The 14355-nt window shown below is 45.4% G+C and overlaps 1 pseudogene; it reads right to left on the bottom strand.

Moving 5' to 3' along the window:
* Positions 1 to 2430: 2430 nt before the first annotated feature.
* LOC108314444 lies at positions 2431 to 2747 on the bottom strand (annotated as a pseudogene).
* Between the last annotated feature and the right edge of the window lie 11608 nt (positions 2748 to 14355).

Raw genomic sequence — 14355 nt, 5'->3', positions numbered from 1 at the left:
AAAAAAAAAAAAAAAAAGCATTATATCTCAGTGAAGCTGTTACAACATCCCCCTCCCCACAAAAAACTTATCATCTCTCTGAAGATTTGAAGCAGGACAGTAAAACAAATTCCTTTTTAGAGATGAGAATTTTCTTTAAGCTTTTCTTATCCATCTTCATGTTATCTGTGCCTATAATTTTCTTTTTGTGTGTTTCATCTTTATCAGGCTTTGGGAAGAAGTTCATGCTTGCCTAATAGACATAAAGGTACTCATCTCGTTTTGCACTTTTTTTCTTTTTTTAGACAGGATCTCACTGTATCACCCAGGCTGAAGTGCAGTGGTGCTAACACAGTTCTCTGCAGCCTCAACCTTTCAGGCTCAAGCGATCCTCCTATCTCAGCCTCCCAAGTACCTGAGACTACAGGCACACACCCCCTATGTCTGGTTAATTTTTGTATTTTTAGTAGAGATGGATTTTGCCACATTGCCCATGCTGGTCTCAAGCCCCTGAGCTCAAGCAGTCTGCCTACCCGGGCCTCCCAAAGTTCTTGGATTATAGGTGTGAGCCACTGCACCAAGCCCACTCTGTATGTTTTATACAACATGAAAATTATATATTTCTTAAACATATAAAAATTGTGCTGGTGGAAGCAATGGAACCAACTGGAGCTTTGGGATTGTTATTGGATTATTTTCTCAATTTTTTTCTCAGTTGTTATTTTGTTTGGATTTATACTTAGATTATTTTTGGTAATCTATATCTTTCTAGAAATTGTTTATTTCATCAAGGATTTCAGTTTATTAGTCTAGAAGAATGCATAACATTCTCTTTGGATTTGGGGGAAAACCTATTTTCTAGTAATTGTCCTATCTCCTTTCTCATTTCTAATTAAAAACATTCCCTTAATTAAATTTGTCAGAGGTTTGTTTACTTTAGTCATCTTATCAAAAAACCAGCTTTTGAACTCATTTATCATTTTACTCCTTTATGTTGTACAATGTATTCATTTCAGCTTTTATCTTTATTTACCACTTCTTTTAAAATTGTTTTTCTGCTTAACTTTAAATGACAGGCTTTGTTAATATCAGTTTGGATAATCCCAGCCTGAAAACGATTCTGATGCCTGACTCCAGTGGTGGGGGGAGAAGCTGATGGATTATCATTGTATGTTTATCAATCAGGCACCAGTGAGGACAACGGGGCCCACACTAGCTAATTCAATAGAAGAAATTCAGATACAGGGAACTAGTTGTCACATACTGGAAGAGCCGAAAGTCAAGTGGGCTTGTGAGTCACGGCAGAGATGAGCAACAGCAGCAAGCTGTGACTCCCCACCCACACACAGCTGGAGGGACGGAAGACAGAGGGAATGTCACCAGGCGCCAGGGGCTGGGATACATGCTGAAATCCAGCACAGATCTCATGAGCCACCCAGAAGGCAGAGATGGGGCAAGGGGTGGGGAAGAAAAGGAGTGAGGGAGGAATAACTTTTCCTACTCTTCTCCCTGCAGTCTCCTGCCAGTGCCACTCTTTGGTGGAAATTCACCAGAAGCCAGTTGGTCATGGAGGCTGAGAAATGTAATTTGCGTGAGTCAGGCCCCTGTGATAGGAGCAGAACCAGGAAGGGCAGGCAGCCGGTTGGCCTGAGAATACATAATGATCAGCAGGCACTTTGCATTTAAATGCAGGTTAGGTCAGAAGGGTTTGTGATGCTACACTGTCTTTGTCTGTTTGTGCTGCTGTAACAGAATACAACTGATTGTGTAATTTATAAAGAGCAGAAATTTATTTCTCACAGCTCTGGAGGCTGGGAAGTCCAAGTCAATGTGCTGGCATCGGGTGTGGGCCTTCTTGCTGTGTTCACACATGGCAGAAAGCAGAAGGGCAAGAGAGAGCAGACCCACTCCTGCGAGCCCTTTTGACAGTGGCATTAATCCATTTACAAGGGCAGATCCCTCATGACTAAATGGCTCCCAAAAGGCCCCACCTCCCAGCACTGTTGCATGGGGATGAAGTTTCCAACACGTGAATTTTGGAAGAGACACATCCAAACCATAGCATTCACAGATGACAGAGCTGTAAACATCTTCACTAAGTCCTTCTGGGTCCTAACTTCTGGACTCCTTCCTTATTCTACCTTCTCTCTTCTTCTTTGCAACTGCTAAGCTAAGCCATTTAAAAGAGGTAAGTCAGGTTTTTGCTCTGGTTCTCCCCGCAGTCAGCTCCGTTTCCTTTGGCCATCGTATCCAAAGCCTTGATTTTTTTTTTTTTTTAACCAAAACCACTTTTAATTTTCGTCTTCAGAGAAGAAACTCTTTTCTTCTTTTTCCAGGATAATCATGATTAACTTACAAAAATGGGTACACATCGTCAAAGCCCTTCCCTTTAATGGGAAACTTAGCTTTATAGGATTTAAACAGTAGGTGAAAAAAAATTCCATTTTCATGTCATTATAAGACAAAACAGAATCTAGTGTAAGTCAAGGAAACTCATTCACACTTTAGGTCCTTCTCCTCCAGGAACCAGCATTGTTGTATTATTTCTATTTAGCAAAATCATATCGAATTTAGTAATTCTTCTTCCTTCTGGTGTAATTTCAAACTCAGTGACATCGTCCAGTACCATATTGACAAAGTCATCTAATCCTAGAAGAGTACCAGCGATTTCCTTATCACTCTTCAGTGTGAATTCTCAATCCTATACCTTTGTCCACAGGCTGTAACGGCAGCAGCTGTGACACGCTGGTTGTCGTGTTAACCACCATGGCCAGCTGGAAGTGGCCTGCCCCCAAGCCTCGATTTTAACCTGACCCTGTGTTCAGGGATGCCCAAGTCTTTATCTCTAGTCTTGGCTTCTTTTCTTGGCTCTGGCCCTGTATTTCTAATTGCTTGCTGGATGTCAGTGATGCCTCAAAATTATTGCAAATTGAATCTCTGACATTCTCTTCTCCCCAGATCTGTTTCATGTCCTACCTTCTTTTCTCAGTTGATAGAACCCCCTCCATCCAGGCATCAGAGCTGGCTAAGAATGGAGCAAGCCTTAACCCTGCCTTTCTTACGTTCTGTACAGGCATCCACAGAGCTACCTAATGATGTCCATTTATTTTTTCTTTTATTTTTTTTAGAGACAGCGTCTCACTCTGTTACCCAGGATGTGCAGTGGTGTAATTACAGCTCACTGCAGCCTTGAACTCCTGGGCTCAAGCAATCCTCCCACCTCAGCCTCCTCAGTAGCTGGGACTGCAAGCATATATGGAGTCTCACTCTGTCACCCAGGCTGGAGTGCAGTGTATGACCTCTGCCTCCAGAGTTCAAGCAATTCTCTTGCCTCAACCTCCTGAGTAGCGGGGATTACAAGTGTGCACCACCATGCCGGGCTAATTTTTGTATTTTTAGTAGAGATGGGTTTCACCATGTTGGCCAGGCTGGTTTTGAACTCCTGACCTCAAGCCATCTACCCACCTTTGCCTTCCAAAGTGCTGGGATTACAGGTATGAGCCACTGCGCCTGGCCCTTAGTTAATTTTTTATTATTTATAGAGATATAGTCTTGCTGTGTTGCCCAGGCTGGTCTCGATCTCCTAGCCACAAGCAATCCTCCCACTTTTTTCTCCCAAAGTGCTGAGATTACAGGCATGAGCCACTGTGCCTGGCCTGTTTCTTCTTATTTCTACTGTACCTGCACGAGCTCTGACCTCATTATTTCTCCTCTGGGCTCTAACAGCAACCGAGCCAGTGTCCTTTCCTCTAGTCTCCCCTGTCTCACTCTGCTCTCCACTGACACCAGAGCAATCGTTTGAAATGCAAGATGGATCATGTTATTCAAGACCACAAATTCCAAAGGTCCCGCAAGTGTTCAGGATTTGCTGCAGCCTCTGCACTCTTCCCACCTCATCTTTTGTCATTTTCTTCCCTCCCTCCCTTCCTTCCTTCCTTCCTTCCTTCCTTCCTTCCTTCCTTCCTTCCTTCCTTCCTCCCTTCCTTCCTTGTCTGTCTCTCCCCCTCCCTCCCTCCCTCCCTCTCTCTCTCTTTCCTTCTTTCTCTGAGACAGAGTCTTGTTCTGTTGCCCAGGTTGGAGTGGAGTGGCATGATCTCGGCTCACTGCAACTTCCATCTCCCAGGTTCAAGGGATTCTCCTGTCTCAGCCTCCCTAGTAGCAGGGTCTACAGGCGCGCGCCACCATGTCCAGCTAATTTTTGTATTTTCAGTAGAGATGGGCTTTCTCCATGTTGGCCAGGACGGCCTCAAGCTCTTGACCACGTGATCTGCCCGCCTTGGCCTCCGAAGTCTTTTGTCATCTTTTATACTGCCTTCTGATCCAACCCTGCCAGACTACCTTTGCTCCCCTGAGCAGGCCAGATTCTTTCGTTTGCTGAACCTATGCATTTGCTGCCTTCTCCCGGGTCCTGTAAGGCAGCAGTGCTCACAGTGGGATCCCTGGACTAGCGTCAGCAACAACCAGCATAACCTGGGAACTTGTTAGAAAGGCAAATTCTCGGGTCCTACCCAGACCTACTGAATCAGAACTTTTGGCCTGGGGCTTGAGAATCTGGGTTTTTAAAAAGCCCTCTAGGAGATTTAAATTTAGGGGAAGGTTTAGAGCCACTATTGTAAGGTACCTCCTCTAACGCCTTGAATTCTACTCAGTTGCAGATTTGAGTTCCATGTAGTCATTCCTGTCACCCCTGGGCAGAATTAATTTCCCCCTGACAGAATTAATTTCCCCTTCCTGTATTTTCCCCTAGCACTTTGCCAATATCTCTACTAGAGCTGTTAAAAACCAGTTGAGAGGACGAGGTGGCTCACACCTGTAATCCCAGCACTGCTGGGAGGCTGAGGTGGGAGTACAGTTTGAGGCCAGGAGTTCAAGGCTAGCCTGAACAACATAGCAAGACCCTGTCTCTACAGAAATGAAAAACAAAAATTAGCTCAGGTACACGATGGCATGTACCTGTAGTTCCAACTACTTGGGAGGCCATGGTTGGAGGATTTCCTGAGCCCAGGAATTCCAGGCTGCAGTGAGCTATGATTGTGTCACTGCACTCCAGCCTGGGGAACAGAATGAGACTCCATATCTAAAAACAAAACAAACGAGTCTCACACACACACACACACACACACACACACACACACACACGAGCACACCTGTGAATAAAAATTCAACAAACCCTTGCACAATGCTGACAGCCAGGCACTGTCCTGAACACTGTAAAAATTTAAAAATTCTTAATCCTGGCCAGGCATTGTGACTCAGGCCTGTGATCCCAGCACTTTGGAAGGCTGACGCCGGCATATCACTTGAGGCCAGGAGTTCAAGACTAGCCTGGCCAACATGATGAAATCCTGTCTCTACTACTCTACTTAAAATACAAAAAAATTAGCCAGGAGTGGTGGTGCATGCCTGTAATTCCAGCTACTAAGAAGGCTGAGGCATAAGAATTGCTTGCACCCAGGAGGTGGAGGTTGCAGTGAACTAAGATCACGCCACTGCATTCCAGCCTGGGCAACAGAGTGAGACACTGTCTCAAAAAAATTAAAAAAATTCTGAATCCAAATAAAAACCATAAGCATCGGGGATGCTTATAATAATCACTTTCTGGGTAAGGAAACTGAGGCATGGAGAAGTTAGTGTAACTCAAAGCCATGCAGTGGGTGAGTGGCAGAGCTGTGATTTGGTTTCTGACACTTTGGCTGCAGATTTAAGGCTGTCAATCCTGATTCCACACTGCCTCTCTGCAGTATGAGCCCTGTTAAAAGGGTGTGCAGAGAGGCTGTCGAATGGGCAAACGGTACCATTCTCCATTGCAGAAGCTCTCCGTGGTGCTGTGGGTGGCTATTTCTCCAGCTCAGGTGGCCTCCAAAGTCATGGAGTGGGTGCAGATCAGGGCGGCTTTCAGCAGGCTCACCATTTCTGCTTAGCATTTGTTTTCCTATAGCTGCAGAAGCCCTGGGCTAATTTTCAGGAAGAGCTTACTTGCTTTGAGGGCCAGCAATCTCTTTCCTCACTCCAGGAGGTCTGAGGCGCCTGCTCAAGTTGCGGTTTTTAGTCTTGAATGAGTCAGACTATCTCTTGGAAGGATTTTAGAGACTTTAAGAAGAAAATGCATGACAATATTCTCCCCAGGATAGCCCAGTCCCTGCCCAGAGAGTACTTGGCTTACTTGGAGATTTATGTAAGTCAGTTCCATGTCTGAAGCATTCACTCCCCCGCTTCTGCTTGGTTTCCTAAAGCGGAGGATTTCGGCTGTGCACTGTGGCTCACGCCTGTAATCCCAGCACTTTGGGAGGCTGAGGTGGGCAGATGACGAGATCAGGAGATCAAGACCATCCTGGCTAACACGGTGAGACCCTGTCTCTATTAAAAATACAAAAAATTAGCCAGGCATGGTAGCATATACCTGTAGTCCCAGCTACTTGGGAGGCTGAGGCAGGAGAATCACTTAAACCCGGGAGGCAGAGGTTGCAGTGAGCTGAGATCATGCCACTGCATTCCAGCCTGGTGACAGAGCATGACTCTGTCTCAAAAAAAAAAGAAAAAAAAGAAAAGGCAGAGGATGTCTGGAGTTCTCCAAACAAAAGGCCCTGTTTTAATACCCAAGTACAGATAGATGGTCTCTGACTTATGATGTCAACTTATGATGGTTAGATTTACAATTTTTCAAGTTTACAATGGTGCAAAAACAATATGCATTAAGTAGAAACTATACTCCAGATTGTGATTTTGTTTGTTTGTTTAAAAACACAGGGTCTTGCTCTGTCACCTAGGCAGTAGTGCAATGGCACTATCACAGCTCACTGCAGCCTTCAACTCCTGGGCTCAAGCGATCCTCCTGCCTCAGCCTCCCCAGTAGCTGGGATTACCAGTGTGCACCACCATGCCCAGAGAATTTTTTAATTTTTTTGCAGGGGTAGGGACCTCACTATATTGCACAAACTGGTCTCAAACTTCTGGCCTCAAGTTATCCTCCTCAGCCTCCCAAAAGGCTGGGATTATAGGTGTGAGCCACTGTTCCTGGCCTGACTTTTGAATTTTGATCTTTTCCAGGGCTAGTAATCTGCAGGTTTGCTGCTCTGTTGCAATGCTGGGCAGTGGCAGTGAGCCACAGCTCCCCATCGGCCATGTGATCATGAGAACAAACAACCAATACAGCATTCTGTGTTGCTCACATTGTTTTGCATGTTGTACTTTGTGTTTTTTGACACCCATCATCATGTCTACAAAAGGCCTGTGTACAGTATTCCACACTTCATTGGAAAACAGACATGATGTAAGCCTGGGCGCAGTGGCTCACGCCTGTAATCCCAGCACTTTGGGAGGCCAAGGCAGGTGGATCCCCAGGTCAGGAGTTTGAAAGACTGTCCTGGACAACATGGCAAAACCCCGTCTGTACTAAAAATATAAAAAGTAGCCAGGCCTGGTGGTGCATGCCTGTAATCTCAGCTACTCGGGAGGCTGGGACATGAGAACTGCTTGAACCCAGGAGGCAGAGGTTATAGTGAGCCAAGATCGCGCCACTGCACGCCAGCCTGGGTGACAGAACGAGACTCTGTGTCAAAAAAAAAAAAAAAAAAAAAGAAAGAAAGAAAAAGAAAAGAAAATAGGCCTGTTGGCTGTTAGATGATTTTGCCCAGCTGTAGGCTAATGTAAATGTTCTGAGCAGGTTTAAGGTAAGAGGAGGCTAAGCTATGATGTTAGGTAGCTTAGGTGTATTAAGTGCATTTCAACTCATGATATTTTCAACTTATGATGGGTGTGTTGGGGCGGAACTTCATCGTACGCCAAGGAACATCTGTACTTAGCAAATCCCCATTCTGTATTTAGCACTGCGCTCTCTGTCGTGAAAGTGTGACAGAAGTTTACGATTGACTTGTGGGAAAGTCGGTATAGTTGGAGAGAAGAGCTAAGGCACATACATGAAGAATTAGGGCAACGTGTGATTTCACATATTAGCATACAGTAATTACCACAGATCCAAGTGCCAAGCTGAGTGATCCCAACAGTTAGGGAATAGGGCAGTATGTTGTAAGATGTGGATTATGTGTTATGAATAGTAAGGATAAAATGAGTTAGGAAAAGCCGATAAATGAAGGCTGGGATGGGCTGGGAGGCTTGAGGAGGGAGGAGATTCAATCTGAATAATGCAGAGAGATGATAATAAAATAATAACATTGGGGCTGGGCATGGTGGCTCACGCCTGTAATCCCCCAGCACTTTGGGAGGCCCAGGCAGGCAGATTGTTTGAGCTCAGGAGTTCGAGACCAGTCTGGGCAATATGGCAAAACCCTTTCTCTACTAAAGATACAAAAAATTAGCCAGGTGTGGTGGCGCATGCCTGCAGTCCCAGCTATGTGCGTGGGAGGCTGAGGTGGGAGAATCACTTGAGCTCAGAAGGTGGAGGTTGCAGTGAGCCGAGAACGCATCACTGCACTCCAACCTGGGCGACAGAGTGAGACTTCATATCAAAACAAACAGACAAGGCTGGGCACAGTGGCTCACGCCTCTAATCCCAGCACTTTGGGAGGCCAAGGTGGGTGGATAACCTGAGGTCGGGACTTCGAGACCACCCTGATCAACATGGAGAAACCCCATCTCAACTAAAAATACAAAATTAGTTGGTCATGGTTGTGCATGCCTGTAGTCCCAGCTACATGGGAGGCTGAGGTGGGAGAATCACTTGAGCCCAGGAGGTGGAGTTTGCAGTGAGCCGAGAATGCATCACTGCACTCCAGCCTGGGCGACAGAGTAAAACTTCGTATCAAAACAAACCAACAAACAAGGCTGGGCGTGGTGACTCAAGCCTATAATCCCAGCACTTTGGGAGGCCGAGGTGAGTGGATCACCTGAGGTCGGGAGTTCAAGACCAGCCTGATCAACATGGAGAAACCCCATCTCAACTAAAAATACAAAATTAGCCAGGCATGGTGGTGCATGCCTGTAATCCCAGCTACTTGGGAGGCTGAGGCAGGAGAATCGAACCCGGGAGCCAGAGGTTGCAGTGAGCCGAGATTGCTCCACTGCACTCCAGCCTGGGCAACAAGAATGAAACTCCGACTCAAAACAGCAACAACAACAAATGAACAAAAATGACAATATTGTATAAAGAGAGCTTTACTGTGTGCTAGGTACTACTCAGCGTCCCTTTCACCAGTGCCTTTGATTTTCACAACAGGCTTATAATGTCGGTTGTATTAATGTCCTCATTTTACAGATGACGAAACAGGGACATGAAAAACGTAAAGTATTGTGTGCAGGGCCGGAGCTGGAAGGCGGAGGAGCGGGGATTTGAACCCGAAGTCAACCTTCAGTCCTTATGCTGAGCCACTGGACTGTGTAAGTAGAGTTTGCTATTTCCTTCCAGAGACTTGGCAGACCAGGGAGCAGACCTGGTTTGGGTGAGGGTGGAAAAGGATGAGTCCGTGAACAGCAGAGCACGGGGCAAAAAGTAATGTGAGCGAGGTCGTGTTTGTCGCCAGGGGCCGGGCAGATTGTGTAGGCGTGAGTTGATCTGCAGAAGCTGGACAGAGAGGCAGAAACCAAGCATTTGAAAATGGGAAGTGCCTGATTCTGGGATGAGGCTTCACTCTCTAGCTTTTGTTTTTTGGAAACAGTCTTGCTCTGTCACCCAGGCTGCAGTGCACTGCGATCTCAGCTCACTGTAACCTCCGCCTCTTGGGTTTAAGCAATTCTTCTGCCTCAGCATCCCGAGTAGCTGGGATTACAGGTGTCTGTCACCACAGCAGGCTAATTTTTATATTTTCAGTAGAGACGGGTTTCCTTATGTAGGCTAGGCTGGTCTCGAACTCCTGACCTCAAGTAATCTGCCCGCCTCAGTGTCTCAAAGTGATGGGATTACAGGCTTGAGCCACGGCTCCTGGCCTACTCTTCCTTTGTCTTTACTATTAGCACGAAATCTCTGGGATCTATGCTACTATCTAGCACATAGTAGGAGCTCAGTGAATATTTGCTGCATGATGAGTATATGGTGGTAGAGCAGGCCTGCTGAGATTTCTTGAGGTCCTATTTATGGGAAATGAATCAGCCAGGGTCAGCAATGTTATGTGAAAGTAGTAATACCAAGACATCAATAGCCTGACACAGCAGACGTTCGTTCCTGCTCAGTTACAGTCACCTACAGATCTAAGCAGCTTTCCAGGTAGATGTTCTCTGGGTCCACCCTTGTTGGTTGTTTTCACCTTGTAGCAATTTGTTTTTTGAGATGGAGTTTCACTCTTCTCGCCCAGGCTGGAGTGCAATGGCACTATCTCAGCTCAGTGAAACCTCCGCCTCCTGGGTTCAAGCAATTCTCCTGCCTTAGCCTCCTGAGTAGCTGGGATTACAGGTGCCTGCCACCATGCCTGGGTAATTTTTGTATTTTTAGTAGAGATGGGGTTTCACCATGTTGGCCAGGCTGGTCTCGAACCCCTGGCCTCAGGTGATCCGCCCATCTTGGCCTCTCAAAGTGCTGGGATTATAGGTGTGAGCCACCGCACCTGGCCCCTTGTAGCATTTTTATCTCAAGCTCATGGTGCTTCTGATTTCACCATGGCAGAGGAAGAGAGCATGAGGAATCACACACCAGCTCTGAAACACCTCCCCCTGGAAGTGACACGTCAGTTTCTGCTTACGATTCACTGACCAAAGCCAGTGAAATGGCCATGACTAACTTCAAGGGAGTGGGAGGAGAGGAGAAATGGACATATTAGAGAAGATGATCCTGTCGACCACGGGATCTATACTGCCTCTAAAACTGCTGGAGAGAGAGTGGGGAAGAATCCTGGAAGGCTTACAGAGGGAGGAACTGTAAATAAACTCAACCGAGGATGCAGATTCAAGTGGGAAGAACGGAAGATATTTGTGCACTGATGCTTCCTATCATTTATTTATTTAGTCATTTTTTAAAGATACAGGGTCTTACTCTGTCACTCAGGCTGGAATACAGTGGCACCGTCACAGCTTACTACAGTCTTAACCTCCTGGGCTCAAGCGATTCTCCCACCCCGCCTCAGCCTCCCCAGTAGCTGGGACCACAAATGCACACTACCACACCCTGCTAATCAAAAAAAAAATTTTTTTTTTGTAGAAATGAGGTTTTGCTATGTTGCCCAGGCTGGTCTCAAACTCCTGGCCCCAAATGATCCTCCCAGCTTGGCTTCCCAAAGTATTAGAATGACAGGTGTGAGCCACAGTGCCTGGCCTTAAAATTTATCTTTGAAGGGTAAGAATGACAGCTTCTCCTGTTGCTTGGCAGGAAGGTGGGGGCTGTCTGCCTGTGTGTGTGAACTCTGGACCTCACTCTTGGTGCTGTGAGACTATTATTTTCTGTTCTTCTTCCCGGGTCTGCACCTTAGGCAACACATTTTTAAACCCTAAATGTTTGTATGATATTTGCTCACAACCAAACTTAACGGCCCTGTATCCCAGTCACTTCAGGATTTTGGATTAAGCCATAAACTAATTCAAGCTAAGATGTGATAGTTTGATAAAATAACTTACCTAACATATTTGCATTTTAATGGAGGCTTTCAATGCCTTAAAGCAGAAGGGTTGTAATTTCAGGCACCCTGGTAAGCAGGTTGGGAAAATATTTTTCTCCAGAGGAGCCTTTTAGTGCTCCTTAAATCTTATCACACTACTCTGCAGACAGAACAAGACTGACTCTCTTGGCTGATTTCTGTCGCATTATAAGCCAGGTACCTCCTGGGGAGAGGGCGAAATGATAACAACGTAGGCCCTGTTTTATTAAGTATATTGGCAAGAGAAGAAAGGAAACTTATTGAGAGGAGATGGACTCAGGTGTGCAGAGGAAAACAAATAAACCATCCCGCGACTCTGCCCCCTGATAACACATCCACTCGCGTTCATCACAGAATGGTGCTGCTTTTCCATAAAAGACAACACGGCTTTTTGTGCAGTTGTGGAAACAGCTAGGTCTCTTCCCTACTGTTTGACATTTTCCATGCTTGTTGCTAAATCTTTGACAGAAGTATTAGCTGGGCTGAAGAATAATAGTGTTGTAAGGAAGCTAATAATGGCCTAGGAAAAAGAGTATGTATAATACATACCTTGACACGGAATCACTGAATACTTTAATAAGTAATGCACACAAACGGAGTCCTTTTGTGTTGACATAAAATGTAAGCTCTACCTTTTTTCTCATCGAGAAGCATAAAGAACCGGAGAGGAAAACAGATGGAAAAAAATTCAAATATTTTCCTTTGCAGAATTTGATATGCCAATGTAGTCTACCCCGATGGGTTCTTTTTAATTTCCTTAAGTGTTACAGAGAGAATGAGGGTGAGAGAGAGAGGAGAGAGAGAGAGGAGACAGTGTGTGTTGTATTTCTTGAGGTTTTCCAGAAACTGGTTCCAGACGTGAGAATTTTATTCTAATATGGCTTCCAGGATCTCGGAGGACTTGACTTGTAGAGAGCATCATTAATGTCAAAGGGGCCAAGGTCCAGTGGCCAAGAACACACCTTGGTGCCAGAAGAAATTCCTAAATCTTGAAATGCAGCATCTTCTGGGGTAGAACCATTGTGCAGAATTCACGATAACAGAGCCTTCAAGATGGGGAATGAAGAAGAGCAATAAAAATACCTGAATGTGTGACTCTGACCACTTTATTTATTTTTTTGAGACAGAGTCTCACTCTGTTGCCCAGGCTGGAGTGCAGTGGGGTGATCTCAGCTCACTGCAACCTCTGCCTCCCAGGTTTAAACAATTCTTCTCCCTCAGTCTCCTGAATAGCTTGGACTACAGGCGCGTGCCACCACGCCCAGCTAATTTTTTGTATTTTAAGTAGATATGCGGTTTCCCTATGTTGGTCAGGCTGGTTTTGAACCCCTGTCCTTGTGATCCGCCCACCTCAGCTTCCCAAAATACTGGGATTACAGGCCTGAGCCACTGTGCCTGGCCAACTCCTACCAGTTTTGAACGTAGATTTTTGGAAAAAAAAATCCTTATACATTTTCATTGTAAAGATTCTCCTACTCAAGTAGCAGCTGATAAACAGAGCCATTTTAATCCTTTCTCTAAATTTCAAGTGTTCTCCACAAAAGCTGTACAGCCCCTGCCTCGCTCCATACTTCCACCCTGTACTCATCCTTCAGGCAATTCTTGAAATGCCTCTTCCTCAGCGACAGCTATTTCCTTCCTCCCTGGCATGGAACTCTGACCCTAAATATGCCTTCTTCCTGCCAATGGTACTCAGCCTGACCAAAAATGGACTTTTTTTTAAATTGTATTTTAGGTTTTGGGGTACATGTGAATAACATGCAAGATTGTGGCATAGGTGCACACATGGCAGTGTGATTTGCTGCCTTCCTCCCCATCACCTATATCTGGCATTTCTCCCCATGCTGTCTCTCCACAACTTCCCACCCCCCACTGTCCCTTCCCTATTTCCCCCCAACAGACCCCAGTGTTCGATGCTCGCCTCCCTGTGTCCATGTGTTCTCATTGTTCAACACCCACCTATGAGTGAGAACATGCGGTGTTTGATTTTCTGTTCTTGTGTCAGTTTGCTGAGAATGATGGTTTCCAGATTCATCCATGTCCCTACAAAGGACACGAACTCATCGTTTTTGATGGCTGCATGATATTCCATGGTGTATATGTGCCACATTTTCCCTGTCCAGTCTATCATCGATGGGCATTTGGGTTGGTTCCAGGTCTTTGCTATTGTAAACAGTGCTGCAGTGAACATTCGTGTGCATGTGTCCTTATGGTAGAATGATTTATAATCCTTTGTCTATATACCCCGTAATGGGATTGCTGGGTCAAATGGAATTTCTATTTCTAGGTCCTTGAGGAATGGCCACACTGTCTTCCACAATGGTTGAACTAATTTACCCTCCCACCAACAGTGTAAAAGTGTTCCTATTTCTCCACATCCTCTCCAGCATCTGTTGTCGCTATTCTAACTGGCAGGAGATGGTATCTCAATGTAGTTTTGATTTGCATTTGTCTCTTGTCTTCTTGTTTTATTTCATTGAGTTGATCTTTGATCTCTGATATCCTTTCTCCTGCTTTGACAATTCGGCCATTGAAACTTGTGTATGCTTCGCGAAGTTCTCGTGTTGTGTTTTTCAGCTCCATCAATTCACTTATATTCCTCTCTAAGTTGTATATTCTCATTAGCATCTCATCAAATTTTTTTTCAAGGTTCTTAGTTTCTTTGCATTGGGTTAGAACATGTTCTTTTTAGCTCACAGAAGTTTCGTATTACCCACCTTCTGAAGCCTGATTCTGTCAATTCATCATACTCATTCTCTATCCAGCCTTGTTCCCTTGCTGGTGAGGAGTTGTGATCCCTTGTAGGAGGAGAGGTGTTCTGGTTTTGAGTGTTTTCATCCTTTTTGTGCTGGTTTCTTCC

Source organism: Cebus imitator, unplaced genomic scaffold (assembly GCF_001604975.1).
Source record: "Cebus imitator isolate Cc_AM_T3 unplaced genomic scaffold, Cebus_imitator-1.0 Scaffold153, whole genome shotgun sequence".
NCBI classification, from domain to species: Eukaryota; Metazoa; Chordata; class Mammalia; order Primates; family Cebidae; genus Cebus; species Cebus imitator.
Note: the sequence above shows the minus strand (reverse complement) of the source record. Positions and strands in the feature narration are given on the sequence as shown.